Source organism: Mesoplodon densirostris, chromosome 9 (genome assembly GCF_025265405.1).
Source record: "Mesoplodon densirostris isolate mMesDen1 chromosome 9, mMesDen1 primary haplotype, whole genome shotgun sequence".
Lineage (NCBI taxonomy): Eukaryota > Metazoa > Chordata > Mammalia > Artiodactyla > Ziphiidae > Mesoplodon > Mesoplodon densirostris.
In genome coordinates this window covers 112,460,186-112,482,715 of record NC_082669.1, presented here as the reverse complement: position 1 = coordinate 112,482,715, position 22,530 = coordinate 112,460,186, and the positions used below count along the sequence as shown (strand labels likewise).

General features: G+C 46.5%; 1 long non-coding RNA gene across 2 annotated transcripts; it reads right to left on the bottom strand.

Annotated features, from left to right (window-relative positions):
- Positions 1-1,314: 1,314 nt before the first annotated feature.
- LOC132496080 (uncharacterized) lies at positions 1,315-22,525 on the bottom strand. Of its 2 annotated transcripts, XR_009533370.1 has the most exons (4): positions 22,278-22,525; positions 19,343-19,488; positions 7,078-7,156; positions 1,315-3,108 (listed from the first exon to the last, which is right to left on the bottom strand). It is a non-coding gene; the product is annotated as an uncharacterized LOC132496080 (long non-coding RNA). The 2 variants fall into 2 exon arrangements; XR_009533369.1 differs by lacking the exons at positions 1,315-3,108; positions 7,078-7,156 and adding an exon at positions 9,082-10,580.
- Between the last annotated feature and the right edge of the window lie 5 nt (positions 22,526-22,530).

Sequence of the window (22,530 nt, the reverse complement as noted above, 5' to 3'; positions counted from 1 at the left end):
AACCGTAAGTTTGTTTTTTATGTCTGTGAGACTGTTTCTGTTTTATAAATAAATTCATTTGTATGATTTTTTTTAGATCCCACACACAAGTGATATCATGTGATATTTGTCTTTCTCTGACACACTGTGTATATTTTAAATCGATATGGGATCATAGGTGCATATGATTTCTTGGTTCCCTTTTTCTTGTTTCCCTTATTCTTTCTCCTTCGTATTTCTGGTTTCCCAGTTATGTCCAGTCGTTCTTTGTTGGCCTTCAAGCTATGGAATGGCTCGTGTGTCCTGTGGAGGCTCATCAGAGCCAGGTTTCACTGTAGGGTGAGCAGGATGGGAGACCCCTGGGCTTATGATGTGAAGAGACTTTCACTGTGAGTCATTTGGAAACCGGGAAGCAGAGTCCACAGACACATGCTTTACTGTCTCATTACACATCTACCAGAGTCTATGGTTTCCTTTTCAGTTCTTTTGGTTCGGAAGAACTGAAATCTGGTGTCATTAGGAAAGCGTGCTGTGTGTTTCCAGGGAGCCTCGGTAGGTTTAGCTTTAGGGTGAGCAGGCCAGGAGTCAGCCCTTCCTCTGGGGACCCCTCAGTGCTAGAATGCTGAGCAACTAAGAGTTTAATCCATGTGGCATCTTCATTTTTTTTCACGTAACCATCTATTTAGCACTCGTTCCATTTTGCAACAGGTAGGTCCACCTCATTCTTTTAGAAGCTGCAGAACGTTCCACTATAAGGCTTTACACGTGGTTGCGCTCTGTCCCTCTTGAACAGCTTGCACGTGGGTTCCCTGAGGTCAGCTTCTTGGCTCCCTCCTTCTGCTTGTTGGCCAGCAGACTTCGACTGGTTATTAACTTTGGGCTTATCCCTGAGGTCAGTGTTTCCAATGGTTAATGTCTGCAAGCCCTGTGACATGAACCTGCCAGGAGGAGTCTTTAGCTGGTTTACTGAGAGGGCTTTTTGAGCCATAGGTTAATATATTAATGAAGACTGTGGCTGTTACCCCACATTAAATAATGGCTACGAATGATGGGAAGAAAAACATCCTTAGGCTCTCCTGCCGAGCACGAGATTGATGAGAATGGATCACTCTGCCAGGAGAACTCAAAAATATTATAACCTTTTATTCCTCTGCAGATTGGATGAGTGTGTATTCATTTCTATGTTACTACAAAAAAACCTCTTATGATGATTCTGAGCTAAAAACATATTAAATCATCATGTTAATTATATCGAAACAGCACACTGAGATTCTGTTGCTAATCTAGTTTAAACTTGGCATCTCCAGCTCATCCAATATTTTATTTGTATTCAGGGTCATATTAGTCAGTTGGGGATGAGCAGATGTATTTATTTATCTTATTAGTTTATTTTGGTCAAGTAGTAAATTATGATAGAATGATAATAATGCCTCCGTTTATATACATCTCACAATCACATACAAACTTGACATTTAAAGACGTTGTCTAAATACAAAGTATTGACACTTCCATGACTGTTTTTTCCACTTTTCCAGAGGAGTTTAAGTGGCTCAGAACGTTCTGGATTCTATTTTTTTTTCCCCGAAGTGCTCCCATTTTAGTGTTTTACTTGTGGCGTTACCTCTAGGTGCAAGTAGAGACAAAAAGAGTCACATATAGTAGGACAATGTGCTTTAAAGCAAAAACCAGAAAAAAAAACACAAAAACCCGCTACTGGTAGAGGGTTGGGTGCACGGTGGGCCCTAGAACTTTATCTGTCGCTTGCAGATTTCACCCAGGACGGTCCAGGGAGGCAGCCAGGGGCCCAGGCTCCCTGAGACCCCGGCCGGTTTTCAAAATCTCCAGGACCATCCAGGGAGGCACATGAAACCCAACAGTGTCTTCCTCCAATTCCTTAAGCTCATTCCCTGGTAGCCTCCCCACACGAAGGGCCCACTCCTGCAGGACCATCTCTTCCTGGGCAAGGCCTCCCAGGGCCACCTTCACTAACACGGTAAATTGCTCACGGTTTAGGCTCTTGCCCTGAGAGCTTGATCGGCACAGAAACTCAACTTCAGCAGAAGTCCTAGAGCACGTGGGTGAGAGGGACCCAGGCGGCTGTCAGAGGGCATCTGTAGTGCTGCACTGTTCCTGCGGCTGCCTGATCCCAAGAAGGGGGCAAGGCCAGGCCTATCTCCCGCTCGGGAGGTGAGAGGTGCAGGCGTTCCCTCTTCCTGCCTGTGGCAGCCAGAGTGTGGACCTGAGCCGACAAGAGCCATTGGATGCGACCACCCAGGATGGTGAAACTTTCGAGAATGACTCAAGGCCTCCCTCCTTCTCTGGGTCAAGTTTCTCTCCTCCACACTGGGACACCAGGACTGCGGGTAGCAGTGACTCTCCGTGACTCAGCAGAGGCCAGGATCGCTGAGGGAGAGGCAGGATATAGAAACAGGTGGCCCAGAGAGACCCAGATAAAGGCCTGGGGGTGGGGGTCGGGGGCATGTGGGTCCTACTGGGGGGAAATAGCTCACGCTGCAGGGACCCCCTAAACTGTCACGTCAGGGGATACATGGAAGCCCAGACATCGGCAGAAGTGGGGTGACCAGAAATGGAGGGGTTGAGACCACGCCAGCCTCACTAGGATCCCCTCCTACGTTGCCTCTTCAAGGAAGAACACCCCTAAATGGCCAATCCGTAATCTGAGGAGGTGAGTAGGGAGGTCACATGCAGAGAGAGCACCCCAGTCCCCAGCTCCCAGGGGAGGGCAGGGGCTTGTCACCTCCCTGCCCCTGTTCCTCCCCAGGGTCTCAGGAGCCAGGACCCTCATCTTCAGGGCTGCCCTTCTGGTCCCTGTTTTCTGTTAGCAGCTCTTGTCTCCTTTTCCATTCTCTCGTTTGTTGCTATGTCTCTGCTTCTTGGTTGCGAGTTTAGCAGAGTGCATTCTCTTTTCAGATGGCAGCAATGCTACCGTTATTGGAATAAAACGAGTAATGGAGGCGACGCTCCAGGCAAAGCAGAAAATCACAGACCACTTTCAATGCCAAGTCAGACCTCTTGGGTGTGTGTGCTAGAGAACGATGGCTTTTTGTGTGACAGCCTTCAAATCACGACAGCAAACACAGGCAGCCGTAGGGATCCAAGGCACCGTCTCTGTAATCAGATGAGGAAATGTGTGCATTAGCAGGTTTGACTAATGTCGAACCAGAGGAAGGATAAGCAAGAGGGATTTTTCTGCACTCACCTTTGAATACTCACATTTTAAGTATGGTTCAACTGAGCATCGGGTCTTAGTGATACAGTGGGAGTAATGCAAATTTCAACGTTTTCCCCAAATTTGGTAACAGCTTGCCATGTGATTGCTCCAGCTCAGCTTCTTCCGATGAGCACTCAGGGAGTGGCTGTGATGTCGTGGCCCATTTTCCCACCGGAGGTGAAGTGTGGAAACTGTACTTCCATTTAGGTTCCACTTTTAAACATCCTGGTCCTGGGTATTGAACAGTGTCACAGTTTTTGTCGCAATCATCAAACATGACTTGGAAAACTCATGAGGAAAAGGAAGGCTGTTGCATTGACCCCTATTTCTGCTCTTTCTGTCCTTCCTTCTTCCTTCCTGATGCTCCAAGATTCCTTCGTCATTACCTTAATGTTTGAAGAACTTCCTTTAGCCATGCTTGAAGGGTAGGTCTGTTAGTGACAAATTCTTTTAGTTTTTTTTATTTCTGAGAATGTCTTTACTTTCCCTTTATTCCTGAAGGATGCTTTCACTGAGGCTGTAGAACTTGTGGCTCACAAGTCATTTTTTCAGCACTGGACAAATGTCATGCCTTTTCCTCTGGCCTCTGGGGTTTCCAATGACAAATCTGTTGTCATTCGAATTGGTGTTCATCTATCAGTAATTTGTCTTTCACGATTTTTTTTTCTTTGTCTTTGGTTTCCCGAAGTTTAATTATGATGTGTCTTGGATGGATTTCTTTGGGTTTATCCTGCTTAGGATAAGCTCAGTTTCTTGAATCTGTAGATTTATGCCTTTTACCGAATTTCACAATTTTTCAGCTATTATTTTGTGGAATCCTCTTTCAGCTCTGCTATTTTTCTCTTCTTCTGGGACTCTGATGTTGTGAGTGTGGGATCTTTTGTTATTGTCCCACAGGTCCCTGAAGCTCTGTGCATTTTTTTTTCAGTCTATTCTCTCTGTTATTGAGATTGTGTAGATTCTGCTGATCTGTCCTCAAGGTCACTGATCCTAGCCTTTGCCATCCCCACTCCACTCCTGAGTGTGTCCAGTGAGTTTTCTATTTTGGTTATTGTAGTTTTCAGTTCTATAATTTTCTTTTCTTTTTAAATAATGTCTATTTCTCTGCTGAGGTTTCTACTTTTTTGTCTTCAGAGAATTTGTAATTACTCACTGATGCATTTTTGTTCACAGCTACTTTAAAACCCTGTTTGATGATTCCAACATCTGATCTGGTCTTGGTGTTGATATTGGTTGATCGTCTTTTCCCACTCTGGTTGTGATATTCCTAGTTCTTGGAATGACATGCAATTTTCGATGGTATCCTGGACGTTGCAGCTATTATATCAGGAGATGCAGTGCGATTTGGATCTTTTGTTTCAGCAGGTGGTCACCCCATTTAGGTTTAGCACACAGTTCTTGGCCTGCTCCCTTGGGCTGTGGTTCTAATGGCAGTGTTAGTGCTTGGAGTGCTCAGTCTGCTTGTTATCTGGTGCCGGTGGGGCTCCCCCTGGTCCCTGCTGGTGCCACCTAAGGGGGTGGGGGCATCTTCCCCAGGCCAGACCACCTGATGCCTTCCAGCAGGGAGAGTTCCCAGCCCCAGAGCCTGGAGTGTTTCCTGGGCCAGATGGTGGGTTCCTCCCCCAGAGCCCCTGGTCATCCAGTTTTTCTAGGTAAGGGAGGGCCACTTTTGGTCAGCCCTCTGCTGATGCTGCTGGGTCACCTGGTCTTGTCAGTGGGCAGAACTCCTACTGGACTTGGAGGAGGGATGAGCCTACCTGCCCCGCCTTCTGTTCAGAGCTGCACATCAGGAGATGCCCGGCCTGTTCCCCTGTGATGCAGGTCGGGGGTTGTGTGATGCCCCCTGCCCTGGTACCCCTCCAGCCTGGGCCCCTAACCGATCCACTTTTCTCTTCCCACCTTTCAGAGTTCTCCTTTGGATCTTTCTAGACCTAATCTGCTCTTTATCTAAAAGATCGTATTTTAATTCTCAATACAGGATTTATCAATCATTACCTGTTACTTAATTGATTAAGTTATTAATTATAATTATCAGTTACATTTGTCTCTCTCCTAAATTATAAGCATAGGACAGCTGAGGGCTGTAAGTACTGCTCTGTATTTATGTGAGTATGTACTCATCAACTTTATTTATGCAAATATTCTCAGGGCCTAGAATAGTGCTGGGCACAGAGAAAGTCAGTACTGGTGAACTGAATGGATGAAACTAAAAAGAAAGAGAAGAGGGTGATTGTAGAAGTCTTCTTCACCCCCAAACAAGATATCGGGTCACCCTGCTTAGAACACAAAGGACGGACAACAACTTCCTAGTATGGATCAGGCAAGTGCAAACGTGGCCCACAGTGCAAGCTTGATTCTCTTCCTTGGCAAGCATTCATGGATGGAAGAGTGTGACTCTGTAAACACCCTGAGGGGAGAGTGAGGGGCATGGGTATGTCTGGGGAAGCACTGAAGGGGGGTCTGGCTGGGCTGTTGCCATGTTCACACTGCCCGCTACGTTCACACTGACCACTGGCATCATCTCACTGGACCCTCATCACCCATCTCTGCAAAGCAGAAAGAAGCTCTTTGCCATGCCCCTGGGGCCCCCCAGAGAGAACCGGTTCCTGTCTCCACCCCTCGGCTGTTACCCACCAGCAGTGTAGCTGTGAGAGCTGCTAATCTAATCACATCCCACACTCTTTGTAGGAAGAGGAAAACCATGTTGATACCCACTGCCAGCAAGAGTCCTCCCCTCCTTTGGCAGGTCCTGGAACAATACTGGGTTCCTGGGTTAGTCTGTCGGCCTAACACAAACCTATTTATTTTTTCTAATGAGACAGGTGTAGAAGGTTGGGATTTTTACAGTGTTAGACATTGTGCTCTATTAGCCAACCAATCTAATTATTTACAGGGATCAAGGATATTCACCACCACCGCCCCAGTCTACTATTTATTATTGTAATATGTCTGAAAGGAGTTAACCATATTTGAATTTAATTAGAAGAGAACGTCCATGATTTCAGAATAAAGTTTATCCCTGCAAGTTTTGAAAATTAATCGATTTATTCCTACTTGGATTTCTAATGCTTCTGGAGCAATCTTTCACAAAGAGAATAATGGTTTCTTTTCAATGACCTAACTATAAGAAGGTGACTAAGTGTCTTTCAAAAATAATTCCTCAGTTAATGTTACACATCTAATTTGCATGCTTTTTCTTGTAATTGTTATTCAAATAACAGACTAAATTCCACTCCCAGACACTGGCCAGGAGCTAAGCAAGACAGACATCATTGTGAGAAGCACTGAGTGGACAGCCTTGGAGGGGAAGTCAGAGCGTCCGCCAGCTTCTACATTTGTGTGAATGAAGGCTGATGACTCAGGGGCGCAGATAGGAGAGCTGGTCCCTGAGATACATTATAGAATCCCAGCCCCTGAGATCTTCAGGAACACACATACACACAAACACACACACACAGCGCCCCCACATGAAGACAGGAGGCTGGGTAAGTGTGAGTTCTCAGCCTTTAATTTTCAAAACCACCAAACAAACAAATCAAAACCCAGACTTTAATGATCAAGTCATAGGACAGAAAGTGAAGAGAACAGCAACTATCCAGGGAATGTGGACAGTGTGACAGTGTATCATTCAGCCCAAACACTAACTCCACCCTCAACTCAGACAAAATTATTCTTTTTCTGCATTGCAACCATAGCTCTATAGTCTAAAACAATATAATGTAATCATGTGACATGATATATAGTATGAGCAACATAATGCAACACAGCACAACTGTAATATAACACAGCGTAATATAAGGTAATGTAAAGTAACACAACATAACATGATATACTATAGCATCTTTAACTGTATCTCTGCTACTTACCTAGGTCCTTTCCAAATCCCTCCTGGACAGACTGAGCCCCGGCAGCTGAGGCACAAGGACACTGAGGCCCCCAACACACCTGCAGAGAAAGCCAAACTCTGAGGTTTCAACTGATGTCTTTCACAAAGACTTTACTTTGGAAAAATCAAAACAACAAAAACAACATTAGACTGGGTAATAGAGCCATACAATTTTGATCATGTGAGTAATAAACATTAGAGGTAGGCCAAAAAATGATTACAAAAATATCTTTTCAAATCATCAGTTTTTGCTGTGCCCACAATAAACATTGATCAAGATAGCCAATGAGGGGCCTCCCTGGTGGCGCAAGTGGTTGAGAGTCCGCCTGCCGATGCAGGGGATACGGGTTCGTGCCCCGGTCTGGGAGGATCCCATGTGCCGCGGAGCGGCTGGGCCCGCGAGCCATGGCCGCGGAGCCTGAGTGTCCGGAGCCTGTGCTCCGCAACGGGAGAGGCCACAGCAGTGAGAGGCCCGCGTACAGCAAAAAAAAAAAAAAAAAAAAAAAAAAAAAAAAAGATAGCCAATGAATATAAAAACACGTACATCTCTTTAGAATACCAAAACATGTTCTGGGAGCATCTGCATTCATAAATTGTGGGATGAACGGTTTCTGCACGGTGGCCTGACATAATTCACACACGTTATTCCCTGCACTAAGAGCGCTCTTTTGCACTGTGCATTATAGGAATGTCAAGCTCGATTTACATGAAGGGGGATTTCTGCAGGGAGCATTATTGATGGCAAATGGAAAATTCACCAGAAACTGGAAATCAGAAGTACTCCTGAAAAACCCCCTTTTCACTTGAAAGGGCTATAAATCTAAAAATAATCTTGAATTCGCAAGCAATCCTTTTATGCAATAAGTTGATAGCAAATATATTACCGAAGAGACACATAATTACCTTAAAATCTACCACAGTTAGAAATGTATTGGAACTCTTAAAATATAAGTTAATTTTATAATAGTAAAAAATACAACAAATATTTATACTGTTCATTTTTTCCTTCGAGTTTCACCTTTTATTTTTCAAATATATAAAGACAAAGTAGGACTATATATAAACTAACACCCCAGAATGTCCCAGGGAACTCCAAAATTTCTAAATATATTAAAGGCTGATTTATTTTATTTATTTATTTATTTATTTATTTATTTATTTAGGCTGCGTTGGGTCTTCATTGCTGCGCATGGGCTTTCTCTAGTTGTGGTGAGTGGGAGCTACTCTTTGTTGTAGTACACGGGCTTCTCATTGCGGTGGCTTCTCTTGTTGCAAAGCATGGGCTCTAGGCGCGCGGACTTCAGTAGTTGCAGCACGTGGGCTCAGTAGCTGTGGCGCCTGGGCTTAGTTGCTCCGCAGCATGTGGGATCTTCCCAGACCAGGGATTGAACCTGTGTCCCCTGCATTGGCAGGTGGATTCTTAACCACTGCGCCACCAGGGAAGTCCTAAAGGCTAATTTTGATGAACGAGAGAAAGGGAAATTTTATCATCCCTTTCAGTACACGGAACCAGCAGTCCCAGAACTCTCCAGCCTGGCAGACGTCATTTCTACGGCATCATCTCCCTTAAACAAGATCTTCTGTGAACAGAAGGGAATGGCCGAGAGCTAGAGTATCTAGGTCCAGGGTTTTCTAGCTGCATATTAGAATTTTAATTTGGCTAGCTTAAGGGGCATTTCATATCTCTATCTCCATCTCCATCTGCATCTCCTTCTCCTTCTCCTTCTCCATCTCCATCTGCATCTCCATCCCCATCTCCATCTCCATCCCCATCTGCATCTCCTTCTCCATTTCCATCTCCATCTCCTTCTGCATCTCCATCCCCATCTCCATCTCCATCCCCATCTGCATCCCCATCCCCATCTTCATTTCCATCTCCATCTGCATCTCCATCCCCATCCCCATCTCCTTCTCCATCCCCATCTCCATCTCCATCCCCTTCTGCATCCCCATCCCCATCCCCATCTGCATCTCCTTCTCCATTTCGATCTCCATCTGCATCTCCATCCCCATCTGCATCTCCTTCTCGTTTCCATCTCCCTCCCCATCTGCATCTCCTTCTCCATTTCCATCTCCATCTGCATCTCCATCCCCACCTGCATCTCCTTCTCCATCTCATCTCTATGTCTCTCTATAACTATATATCTACCTCTACATACATAACCACCACCACATCTATATTCACATCCATAGCAAAACCGTAACTACATCTCTAACATCTCTACCCATATCTGTGGCTATGATTGTTCTACATCTGCATTTGTCCACACTGTAACTGTATCTCTATCCCTATCTATAACTCATCCCTTCTCCTGGGATGGCTCCGTAGAGCGGGAGAGAGAGCTTTGGACTTGGAACAGAGATCTGAAGGTTGGAATTGCCTCTGTGGTTTACTAACTGTGCAAGCCTGGGTATGTTATTTTACCTCATTGTATTTCAGTTTCCTCATCTGTTAAAAAGGGATGGCAACGCTAGTTTAACTTGTTGGGTTATTGTGAATTTAAATCATGGATAACATGTGCTTTGTGAGATATGAAAGACCCATAAAAGTAAAACATTATTAGTGATAAAGTTTTTAGATCCAGTTTGGGAAGTACTAATAAATTAGGATAGATTCTCATTTTAAGGCCCATTCTGCAGTGAACGACCATAGTTTATTATGCTTTTCTCACATTGGGGGAATCTACGAGGTGTAAAGGAGGAATCAGGAGCAGACTGTGGAGCGTTCTCCTCTCTCAGCCTGTTTCTTCTTCTGTAACACTGTCAGTTAATTCCGCTAAAAGATATTGCCCTAAGATCCGGGCTAAGTCCATGATAGAGGAAAAATTCAGTGTAAAGATCAGTAGGATAAATAGCATCACCTTTGGTGCAAAATATGCCAGTCCTGTGATTTGTGATGGGCTTCTATGCTCAAAACCTGGGACGCCGGCATGGAGAGAGACTGGCGGCTCTGAGGGCCCAGCGGCAGGAAGAACCAATCAGAGGAGCCCTGTGGGGAGCTGGGAGAGTGTGCAGCCACTGGCGCGCTTTCAGGTGCGTTTCATGTGCCCCTGCTGCCCCCAGCCCTGCCCGGCCTCCTCTTCAGAACTCCCCTTCCCGAGCAGGACAGACAGCGAGGGGGGTGGGGTGGGGTGAGGCTCGAGCCTCCAGCCAAGGGCCAGCCTTGGTCGGGGAGAGGGACCCCAACGGCTGCTAACGTTCTGTGACACTCAAGCCCAGGCACACACGGCTCCCATTAGACAAACATCAGGTTAATGAAGTGTTTTCCAAAGCAACCCTTGGGTTTGGTTCTCGTGTTGAGCTTCCGCCTCATTCGAAGATTTCGTGACTCAGGGACAAACAGGCCCCTCTAAGAGCCTGTTCCTGGCTGTGACCTCCGGGTCATCGTCGACAGCAAGCCTTTCCAAAGAAGCTCTGTGAGAACAGTGTCAGGTGCCGGAGAGGGAAATTGCAGGCGTGGGCCCTGCCCTTAGAGAACTGACACTAAGGGAGACAAATACACAAAAAGACAACAATGACAGTGAGAACTTCTACTGTGCCGCACGACACAATAAAACACGATGCAGCACGAGGGTCTCAGGCTGTTTTTAAGTTTTTTTTAATCTTTAAAAAATTTTTTTAGTTTTTTGGCCGCGGCATGCGGGATCTTAGTTCCCTGGCCAAGGATGGAACCCTTGCCCCCTGCATTGGACGTGCGGAGTCTTAACCACTGGACCGCCGGGGAGGTCCCTCTCAGGCTGTTGTGTGTGTGTGTGTGTGTGTGTGTCTCAATGTTTTACAGTCATAGAAACCCCCCCAGAAGGTAAACATTTTGGAAATATCAAGCGCTGCTGACACTGGAGTAATTTTCCTGTCCTTCCAGATCAGTTTCTCACCACCTGACAGGCCCCACCTACAACCGGTGTGCTTTCAGTCTGCTCCCTGAAGTGGACCTTTACGGCCTAATGCTTTGCTAATAAACTCACACCTGAGCACAGAGTGGAGGCATGTCAGGGCGTCCCATTGGCATTTTACACCTTGCTTTTAAAGTTTATGTCCTGGAGATTATGGGGCTGATTTCCTGGATAGAGTGATTTTATGACACTCACTTGAAAATTGGTTTAAAAATGCTGTAAAAGAGGAACATTAGTAGCAGGATGTTTAGGAATGACGCTGCCTGGGAGCCCATAAAGGTGACCAAGATATTTCTGTCAAGGTTTACAATCTACACAGATCAGCCCTTCCAGCTCCTTAAGTAACAGTTGGTAGAGGGACTGCCTGGTGCCGGTGAGGTTACAGCCGACTGCTTGGAGCTGGCTTTTCAAGGAGGCATCTACCGTGACAGTGAACCTGGGTTAACTGTGTAGAAAGGATGCCTCCTTGGGCCTGATCTGCCCTGGGGCAGACAAGCCTGGAGAGAGGGAGGGGTCTTAGAGAAACTTCACATATTTCTGGCTCCCGTATGTGGCTTGCAACCCCAGAGCCAAGAGCTGAGAGAAAAATGTCAGTTCACTTAGATACAGACGAAGATATTCCTTGTTTTGGACAGGAACACTCAAATGTTGTAAAAAATGTCCATTCTCCCATAACTCAATTCCAACTGAAGACCAAGAGGATTTGGGGGGTTCGGAGGTAATAACAAATGATATCAAAGTCGATCTGGAAAAACAAACATTTGAGAGTAACCAGGAAAGCATAGAGTGGGGACAAGAGGACACTCTCAATGGACTCACCCCTGAACCCAGCCCTTCGCACCTGCACCTGCTCACTTCTGGGTCTGGGCTCTCAGGGGTTAAATCTCAGTGGCAAGGGGAGAGTCTAGCTCCCAGGCTGCTGATGTCAGTTGTCCTCAGGGGGCCTGTTCCAGGGCTTGGTCAGGGTCGGCAGCCCCTGGGGGGGCCTGGGTGAGGTCTGCATCCTCCTGGTGAATTCCCTGATGTGCTACAGGCACTGTCTCCCCACCCAGGCTTGGTGGCAAGTGGGGACTCAGGATGCAACCCACCCCCATTCCAGGCAGCTCTGGCTCTGTCCCCGCCCGGTCCCCCTTAGAACCCTTTCCTGGGAGGGGGCCTGGGCGTGAAGTAGCCTTTTCCAAAAGCATCTGGGCTGCTTTGGCCTTCTGGAAACTCCCAAGTGGGAGGTGGGTGATCACCTCCAAGATGTGTACACGTGTGCTAATAAATATATACAAGGATCTATGCACAACATCATTTACAAAGGAATACAAAACAAAAAAAACTGTAAACAGTCTGAATGTCTATCCACATGCAACTGGTTAAATACATGCAATGAGGACTAGTAAATCAATGGACGACTGACTAAGTGGTGAGAAGAATGGAATAGATCTGTACATGCAAGATAGCCAAGATACACTGTTAAATACAAACATCAAGTAGCAAAATAGATCTCAACTGCGTAATTAAAAAACACATTTATGGGCCTCCCTGGTGGCGCAGTGGTTGAGAGTCCGCCTGCCGATGCAGGGGATACGGGTTCGTGCCCCGATCTGGGAGGATCCCATATGCCGCGGAGCGGCTGGGCCCGTGAGCCATGGCCGCTGGGCCTGCGCATCCGGAGCCTGTGCTCCGCAACGGGAGAGGCCACAACAGTGAGAGGCCTGCATACTGCAAAAAGAAAAAAAAAAAAAAACACATTTATGAGTAGAAAAATCTGGAGGAATGGCTAGAAACCTTTACCCCACCGGGTGCACCCGGAGAATGGACCTGAGGGCCAGCGGAGAAGGACTACCTTCCTAAGCATGGCTTCCTCATGTTTCCATCTTTTTCCTCTTTAGAAAGTGCAATTTAAAAGCTAGTGTAGAAAGTGCTGAAAGTTCAGCATCCATTTCCCAAAGCTCTCAGTGCCCTCTCCTCGGGCAGTTTATGAACTGGTTGTCCAGTCGGAACATCCCCCAACCAGGCAGCTTCCTCGCCATGACCTGTGCCAAGGCCGGAGCAGGACCTGCACAGACAGAACCGCACACGGGGGCCTGCTCCTGTCCTTGGCCGGCAGACGTTTAACGGGTCTGGAGTTGCTCACGCCATTAGGCTTTCAAACAAGGCAGGGTCTACGGTGCACCTGAGGACGCATCCTGTCCTCTTCTCGGGCCTCTGTGCGCCCCGTCTCCCTCCTGGATCGCCTGCCACGTGCACCCACGTGTTCTTCCTGCTTCACTTCCTGCCATTCAGTGGGGTCCTGGGTGGGAAACGTCGCTTCCTCTCAGTCAGAGATAAGGTGTTTTTGTGTCTACACTGCCTGGGCGGGGGAGGGAACTTTAAAGATGTCTGTGCAAGTCTCTTATCTTGGAATTCCTGGGGTCCTGCTTTCCCTTGGCTGTCAGATGGTTATTGTGTACAGGGTAGGGGGCCCGAGGGTACACACTAAACTAAGCCAACAACACACTGGGTGAAGAAGGCCAAATCCTGAATACACAGCAATTATTCCTGCCTCTTCTCTCGTTTCTTCTACTAGCAGATGCTTGATCATCTCTTTATTTATACTTCAAGGAGAGTTAGCCAGGGATGGTGAACTTCACACATTAACCTAAGATGAAATCTTGTTAAAATCAGAAACTGACACCAAAGGCTGAAGAGGAAGTGGAGGAGGATGCTGCTATTTTTAGCTGTGGATTTAAATTCCCACGTTTCCCTGTAATTTCCCCCCAGCTAATAACAGGTCCACATCCCTTGTTTCCTCTGATTCGTCCTTGTAAGTCTCAACTCCTATGGATACTACAGCCACACAATTTCTTGGCAAATTAAAGCTCCTTTCATGCATTTAAAGCATTCTTACAGTCTTTAATCTCCTGTGTAAAAGTTACAAGTTTGCTATGAATTTCTTAGAAACTTGTATTTCATAAACATCGATATACAACCCAATGTGTAAATGTCACACAAGCCACACTTAGATTCTGGCTTTTCAAATAATGGTGTGATGATGATAGCTAACTTTTACTGTGTCCTTACACTTTATAGATGTGTCATTTAACTAGAATAACCATATCAGGCAAGCATCTTTAGTTCCATTTACAGATGAGAGAAAAGGCACAGCCGGTAAGTGAACTGTCCATGGTCCTGAAACCTAGACGTGGTGAAGCTGACATTCTAACCCAGGACTCTGAGATTGGAGACCACATTCCTAACCACTCTCCCATCTGATTACCAAACTCTCAGTTCATCTGACGATGTTCACAAGAGGTCAGGCCAAGCATCCAAGGCACTGTGCTGCTGAGCTGGGCCAGGGATCATGGAGCAGCGTGGGTGGTCAGAAGCAGAGGCCTGGTGCCTGGGCTTTGACTGCAGCCTAGTGCTGCTTAGAGGTCACATGTGTTTCCCCCATCCACTTCTGTACGACCCCACCTTTTCTCTCCCAGGACCTCAAACACTACTCCGCACTCTTCCCTCTGGCGGCTGACCTTGCTGTTTATTTCCCTGAGAGAACAGTGGCAATTGGAATAGACTTTCACATGCTCCCTGTGCAGAGCTGTGTCCCCCTAACTTCACATGTTGAACTCCTAATCCCCAGTATTTCAGAAGGTGACTGCATTTGGAGATGGGTTTTCAAAGAGGTGATTAAGTTAAATGAGGTCATATGGCTGGGCCCTGATCCAATGTGACCAGTGTCCTTATAAGAAGAGGAGATCAGGACACAGACACACATAGAGGGACGGCCGTATGAGGACATGGGGAGAAGACAGCCATCTACGTGTCAAGGAGACAGGCCTCAGGAGCAATGACCCTGTCCACACTTTGATCTCAGACTTCCAGCCTCCAGAGTTGTGAGAAGATAAATTTCTGTTGCTTAAGCGGTCCAGTCTGGGGTGCTCTGTTATGGTGGCCCCAGGAAATGAACAGACACAGACCAGCACCTCTATCCCCTCCCTGAACCTGGACCCATGCATGCTATCCCTCCTACCTTAGGGAATAATGGCTTTATTCTGCCCCTTTAAAACACCAACAAATATACAAACTGCCAGTGTTTCATTAGCACGGAGTAATGGACGTTTCTAAACTTTGACTGACTTTCACAGATTTAGAATTGTTTTCTTGAGAAAAATCCTGTTTCCCCTTCAGGAGCCCCCTTGGTCCAGCTCTCCAGACACTTGGGATGACCTCCAGCAGGCGAGAGTCTCGCTCAGTTTCCATGAAAGGATGCCAACTCTGATCATCTGTTGTTTGACTTCAGCCCATAATAAGGAAAATCTTCATTTTAGGCTCTTTCTAAAATTTTTGCTGGCTCCACTGGTATGCTGTATCTAATAACCAGCTCTACAGGGGGGAGGGAAAGGGCCCTGATTTGCAGCATTTGCTGATTTCCATGGTGTAAATGCTCCCAGCACAGCCAATCTCAGCTACCAATGTGAGGTCACTGAACAAGGAGCAGCACATCGTTGTAAAGGACACGTAAGTAGACTCAAGGAAAGTATAATAAAATAATTAGGACATGATGGATTTTCAGTACTTTTTACCTTTAAAAAATATAGTTTAATTAAGTGTAAGTTTATGTAATTTAGTTTTAAACAGTGTTGTGTTTAACAACTGGCTTTGCAAAATTCCTAAAAATTAACAACTTGCGTTCACAAGCCAGTGCCAGGGGTCTCTGGCACATCACTGGATGGTCATCACTTACCAAAATTCTAAAGCCCATTTGTTTCTTTAGAGTGTAGATTTTATACTTGGATTATGCTGGGTCATTAGAGAACTTTGTATTTGGACCATATAATTCCTTTTGATTGAATAATACTCGAAGCCCCTTCCTACGTCAAGGGAATCCCCCATTCTATGAAGCAGGGAGTCTACCCCATGAAAGAAGTGGAAAATAGCACTCACTTCCTTTGCAGCTCAGGTGTGTGTTCAAGACCCAGGCTCTGCCAATTAGCCACATCCAGGGTCCAGATAGAAGAAGTCTTAGAAGTGACCAGCATCAGATAAGCTGTGGATGGGCTGTGTGTCTACACTCAGAAATGGCGCACTGGTGTCTTCAAGGGACCAGCTCTTGACTGGGGGATCTTTCCTTCAAGTCTAGTTCTCTGGTCCTCCTGGAGATTTTGCAAAGTACCTGGTATTCTTTCTCTTCCTTTTTAAAGACTAAACTTTAGGGGCTTCCCTGGTGGCGCAGTGCTTAAGAATCCACCTGCCAATGCAGGGGACATGGGTTCAAGCCCTGGTCCGGGAAGATCCCACATGCTGCGGAGCAACTAAGCCCATGTGCCACAACTTCTGAGCCTGCGCTCTAGAGCCCACGAGACACAACTACTGAAGCTTGCACACCTACAGCCCATGCGCCGCAACAAGAGGAGCCTCTGCAATGAGAAGCCCATGCACTGCAACGAAGAGTAGCCCCCGCTCGCCGCAACTAGAAAAAGCCCGTGCACAGCAACAAAGACCCAACTCAGCCAAAAAAAAAAAGACAAACTTAAAATTTTTGATTTACAGAAAAGTTGCAAAGAGAGTAAGAGTTCCTGTGTTCCCCATACCCAGGCTCCCTCGCTGTCTTCCTCTTACGGTACATTTATCAAAACCAATGAACTAATGTTGATACATTATTATCCTTAGCCTCCTCTAAGGCCTGAAATAATTTTCCAAACTTCCTTTGTTTTTGATGACCTTGACAACTTGGGGAGTACTGGTCTGGTATTTTGTAGAATGCTGTTCAATTTGAGTTCGTCTGACATTTTTCTCATGGTTGGACTGAGGGTGTGCGTTTTGGGAGAAAGGCCTCATGGGTGAAGGGCCATTCTCATCACCCCACATCAAAGGGGCACACTGTCAACGTGACTCGCCTCTGACGGCGCTCACACTGACCCCCAGGTTTCTCCATCGCAGTTACTTTACTTTTCCTTCTCTTGTCTGTTCTTTGGGTGCAGGTCACTAAGTCTAGCAACACTCAGGGGTGCGGAGGTAAGCTCCACTTTTTTGTGGGGGAGAATTTACCTAAATTAATATTTGTTTATATCAGTATTGACTCATGAATATTTACTTTATACTTTAATTCTAACCCCAATACTTTGCTATTTATTTTGATGTTCGAATTATTTTTGCTTTGGCCATTGGGAACTCTTTCAGGTTGGCGCCTGTGTCCCTCTGTCATACCCCTATACCTTCATCGTTTTGGTTTTTGATCACTTTTTTTTTTTTTTTTTTGCAGCACCATGAGACTTGTGGGATCTTAGTTCCCTGACCAGGGATCAAACCCTGGGCCCTGGCAGTGAGAGCACTGAGTCCTAACCACTGGACCGCCAGGGAATTCCCTTGATCACTTTCCTATTTTCTGGCACTACCAGATGCTCCAGGCTAATCTTGTATATTTCTTGCCCCAGCCCTAGAATCAGCCACCTCCCAAGGAACCTTGGCTCTTTATTAGAGAATGGAATTAGAAACCATATTGTGTCTGCTTGTCTGTCTATCGATCTACCTTTCGAGTCTATCTCTCTGTACCCCCTATTGCTCTCTTCGTCTGGAGAGCCCTGACTACTACACCACTCCTGCAGATCCAGGGGCAGAGGGAGCCTGTACTTACCGGTATGCTTGAGCACATACTCAGGCACACAAATGAGGGCAGAATAATTTCGGGGGAAGGGGAGATGAGTGGTTAGGGCAGAATGTCCAACAGAGGGACCTGGGAGTTTTCCTCTGTATCACCCATGATGAAGCCAGGTTATGGTTTTATTGCGTGGCGAGGGGCAATAGTACTGTGGAAAGGACAGGAGTTAGTGAGTCAGGTGGGTCTGGGTTCGAATGTGGACTATGTGAACTAGGTGAGGTCGCTTACCCTCTCCTCAGTGTCATCAATGGTAAAATGGAGCCGACAATACCTACTTCACAGAGTTATTGTGATGGTTAAATTACATAATGCATGTGAGACCCCTGGAATGTACTGGTTATTCTACAAAAGCTAGTTCCCACCACCCTCTCTCTCTCTCTCTCTCTCTCATTCACACATTTAGTTCTTTATCTAAGAAAGATTTACTGAGCTCCTAATACTTGCCAGTCACTGTGCTTGGTGTTGGAAAATGGTGGACCAGACAAATTAGACTGGACAGAAAACAAACCCATACAGAAATAATTTCAGTGGTCCTGTTTTGAGGAAAATAAAACATGGTGAACTGAGCAAGCACCAGGGTTGGTCTCCGATGGCCTCTCTGCGTTGATAACATTCATGCTACGGTGTAAGTGACAAAGGGTCAGTTGTGACCCAGGGGAAGCGCATTCTGGGCCGAGCGGACAAAAGGGCACAGGCAGGGGGGCCGTGGTAGGAGGCTGAGGAGGTGGGCGGGGCAGGGTCCAGGGTCCCTGCAGGTCTCCGTGAGAGGTTAGGATTTGAGTCTAAGAGAGATGGGAAGCTGGGGTGGGGGGCGTGGCGGGGTGGGAGGGAGAAGTCTGACTTCCGTGCTTATCTCTTGGGCTGGACTGGTGGGGGGTAGATGAGGGGCTGGGAAGAGGGGATGTGGGGAGATGGCTCAGGGCACTTGAGGGTGGCTCTGGCCAGGAGGTAGCAGTGGGGCTGTGAGAAGTGGCTGACCTGAGATGTGCTTTGGTGGGAGAGGTGACAATTCTTGGTGATGGGTGGGCTTTGGGGTGTGAGGGGCGGCGTGCAACTCAGGATGACGCTCGGGTTTGGAGCTAAGCAACCGATGCCCATTCTCTTCTTCCTCTGACTCATGAAAACTTCAGCCAAAACACAGGGTTGTGTGGCAAGTTTCCAAATTAACTTTTAAGACCCTAAACAGAGTTTTGAAAGGACCTTAGGCATCAGTAACTGAAGCGAGGCCCAAAAGGCCACACCTGGCAGAGCTGGAACCTGGTTTCCAGAATCCTTGCTTGGCGTTGACTCCACTCTAAGATGCTCCCTTTAGCAAGGGGTCAAGCTGAGGCAGAGAACCCACAGTTCAGGCTACCAGATAGTGGTGCCTCCTAAAACAATTCCTTTATTTAAATAGTGAATAGACATAGTTTATGCAACATATACGATGCATAAACAACAACGCAACAAGGCGCTGTGACCCCTGTCCCCACCCCGTACGTGTAAGAAACGAGCGTTATCATTCCCTTTACAGCCCTCTGAATGCCTCTGCCCAGTCTCTCCTCTGACCTTCCTTCTTAGAGGTTTATCACTGCTCTTCTTTATAATTCTACCACACGTTTGAATCCCTAAGTAATATCCTGTTTAGTTCTGCATGGCTTTGAACTTTATGTAAGTGGAATCATACTTGTATGTATCCTTCTGTGACCTTTTTTTTTTTGCTCAGTGCTGTAGTAGAGACTCACCCATATTGTTGCTTGCAGCTGTGGTTTGTGGATTTTTCACGTCAGGGTAAAATTCCAGTACATGAACACATCACAATTTGTTTACGCTTTCCACTGTAGATGGACAGCTGGCTTGTTTCTAGACTTTTGCTTGTTTATCTCTCTTGCTGTATTTGGATAAAGGAAAAAAAGAAGCCCTTTAATAGAGGCTGGAAGGAATTCAGCTTACATCTGAACATTGCTTGGCTTGGTTTTGTATGGGGCATAAAGACAAGAAAAAAATTGGTCTCTATGTCCTTATGTCTCAAAACTTTGATCTCATTGTAATCAAGAGAATCAAAGCAAGGCCCAGTGGAATGAAGGAAACCATCCTGAATTTTGGCAGGTTCAAAGACACGTCGTGATAGTGAAACTGGAATACATAGTAACAAGCAGCATTCTCATTTGTGGACACATAAGTCGTAATGTTGCACACACGGGCAATGTCCATACAATTATCTACCTTGGTATAGAAATCTGAAGACTTACTGAAGTTTGAAGAAGTCTTTGGGGAATTTCTCAGGGCAACCAATCTATTGACCAATAAATACTCGTAAACTGTCTCCTTTGGGCAAAGCATTCTAATAGGTATTGCAGGAAATACATGGAGGTTTACATGATGCAGGAAGAGATACTCCAGACCTTATAGAGCTTGTACTCTGACTGTGGATAGACACACATACATGAAATGCTGAGGTAAAATATAAGGTCGTGTGTGCCAAGTGTCAGATGGATGGCTGTACGTTCTCTGTTTTCCTCCTATAGGCACCCCCAGAGCAGGGACTGAAGCAGTATTCTTTCCATGGTGTGTTCATGGTTTTGAATGAATGAGTGAATGAAGAGACTGGAATTGCCAGGAAAGACTTTTTGGAGAAGGAAGGTCTTGGTGTGGACGGTAAAGAGTGGTAGCACGGAATCTGAAGAGGAGGAAAGAGGGTATGGAATGGGTAAAAGTTCCGGGCCTTGGCAATGGGAAGGCCCAGGGGATTGGAGAGAGGAGGAAGCCAGCCTGCAGGAAAGGGTTCTTTAGAGAGAGAAGTGGGAACAGTTGGAAGGGCAGGGTGGGGCCCCAAAGTCAAGGTCTTGAATGCCAGTTCTGGAGTCTGATTTTTTCTACAGGTAATGAGAATACTGCATTGCAGTGCTTTCAGCAGAGGGGAAGAACTGTGTTTTGGGGGAATTCATGTTTTAGGGGGATGCAGAAAAGAGGGTGTCAGCTGGGGTGACAGAGATAACTGGGACACCCCTTACCAGCTTGGGTGGGACGATTTTACACAATGGCAGTTGGAGGGTGCCCAGGCGTCATGAGAAGGGGCAAGCCCTAACGCACAAGCACTTCTCAACAGCTTCGTATTTTCTAATGTCCCTTTAGCCAAAGCAAGTCACATGTCCAGGCCCAGATTCAAGGGTGGAAAATAGGCTCCACCCCTTGCTGGGAGGAGGGGCAAAGCCACAAGGCAAAGGGGTGAGTGTACAGGGAAGAGCTTGTGGGCATTTTTGAGGTCTACTACCCTGGGCTAAGTGTTGTAAGTACCAAACACAGGGAAACAACTAAGATCAAAGGTGAGCGAACCTTTACAGACAGCTGCATAAAAGAAAATAAAAAGGTCTAGATGGCTGAAGTGTTGGGTTAGAAAGATCAGAAATTCCATATTTATTGACTTTCTGGAATATGTGTCTAAATGTCACATCTTAAAATCAGATCTCAGTATCCTCTGATTTGGAGAGATTACCCCAGAAATTATCCAGGTCACTTCACGCAGGTATTTACCCCAGCTCTCAGAGGCTGGGTGTTCAGAAAAACAGATACTTCTTTATCTTTCCCAGGTTCTTTAGGGTTCAGAGACTTTTAAAAAATAGAGATGAACACTGAATTTAACCAGGTGAAAATTATTCCTGGATTCTTATCGGCCTATGGCAGCAGCAGTACGAGCTCAGAACAAGCCTCATGTTCTCCAAGTCCCCACCACCATTTTCCGGCATAAGGCGTTATAGGCACAGTATATGGAGGCCTACAAGCTTTTCAGGGGCCATAAAAAAAAAAGCTGGAGTCGTGAAAAAAGTTTTCATTCAAAATCACAGGAAGATACTTCAAAATCTAAATTAACATATATCATAAAAATAATTTGAAAGCAACTTGTAGATTTTCTCCCTGCCTAAGAATTCTCAGAGATGCCAAACGTCACAGCCAATAGCAATTTAAGTGACTTATACGCCCAAAATCCAAAAGTAAAACGATAAATATTCCTTCAAATTCATTTTTATTGCCAACAACAACAAAAAAGTACTTAATGCAGAATAGGGGTGAATTACATTAAGTCCCGTACGTATGAACCTTCAAGTGGCGGACTTTCAAAGATGTGAACGCGTGTTGGAACGTCCCATCACGTAAGGTAGTTCACGTGTCTGGCGTACACTGTCACGTGCGTGCATCCTCTACAAGGGGTTGTGCTTTTGTGTACTCTACTGTACAGGACTGTAGAGAGTACAGTACTACAGTACCTTTATTTCAAGCCCAGGAGGTCCGGAAGCAAGCGTAACCGCAGCGGTAAAGAGCCAATTGTGTTAGTTGGTTACCTAGGCTAACTTCTTGGACTTAACGAACAAATTAGATTTGCTAACGCTCTCCAACGTAACTCATGTGTAGGTAGGGGACTTATGTACTGTATGTGGCATGTTTGGCCGTCCCCAAAATAACGGACCATGGAGGCTCCCAGGAGGGTCATGTAACCTCCCTAGCACTGGGCCGCCCGCGGATTTGGCAAGGGCCTCACGTTCAGGGCTATCTACATTTTCCAGGTGGGGAAGCCCAAGACCAGCGGCAGCCCAACAGCTTATCAGACCCAGAGAAGCCAGGTTTCCGGGGTTTCCGCCCAAAGCGCGTCCAGAAACAACCAGTTTCCGACCTTTTACTTACTTTGGCGGAGTGACACTTCCGCGGGAGGCCTCCTGTTGGACGCCGCCGAGGGCTCTGCAGGTGGGGCTCGTGCTGGTGAGGGGCGCTGACTGCTGCGGCCGTACAGGATAAACGCCTGCTAAGCCGGCGCGCCGGCCCGCCCACCTCCGTTAGTTCACCCTCACCGGGGGAGAGTACGTGCCCGGAGACCCGACCCCAACCGCTAGCTCCTCACCGCGCTCCCTGAGGAAATTCGCCGGCGCCCGCCGGCCTC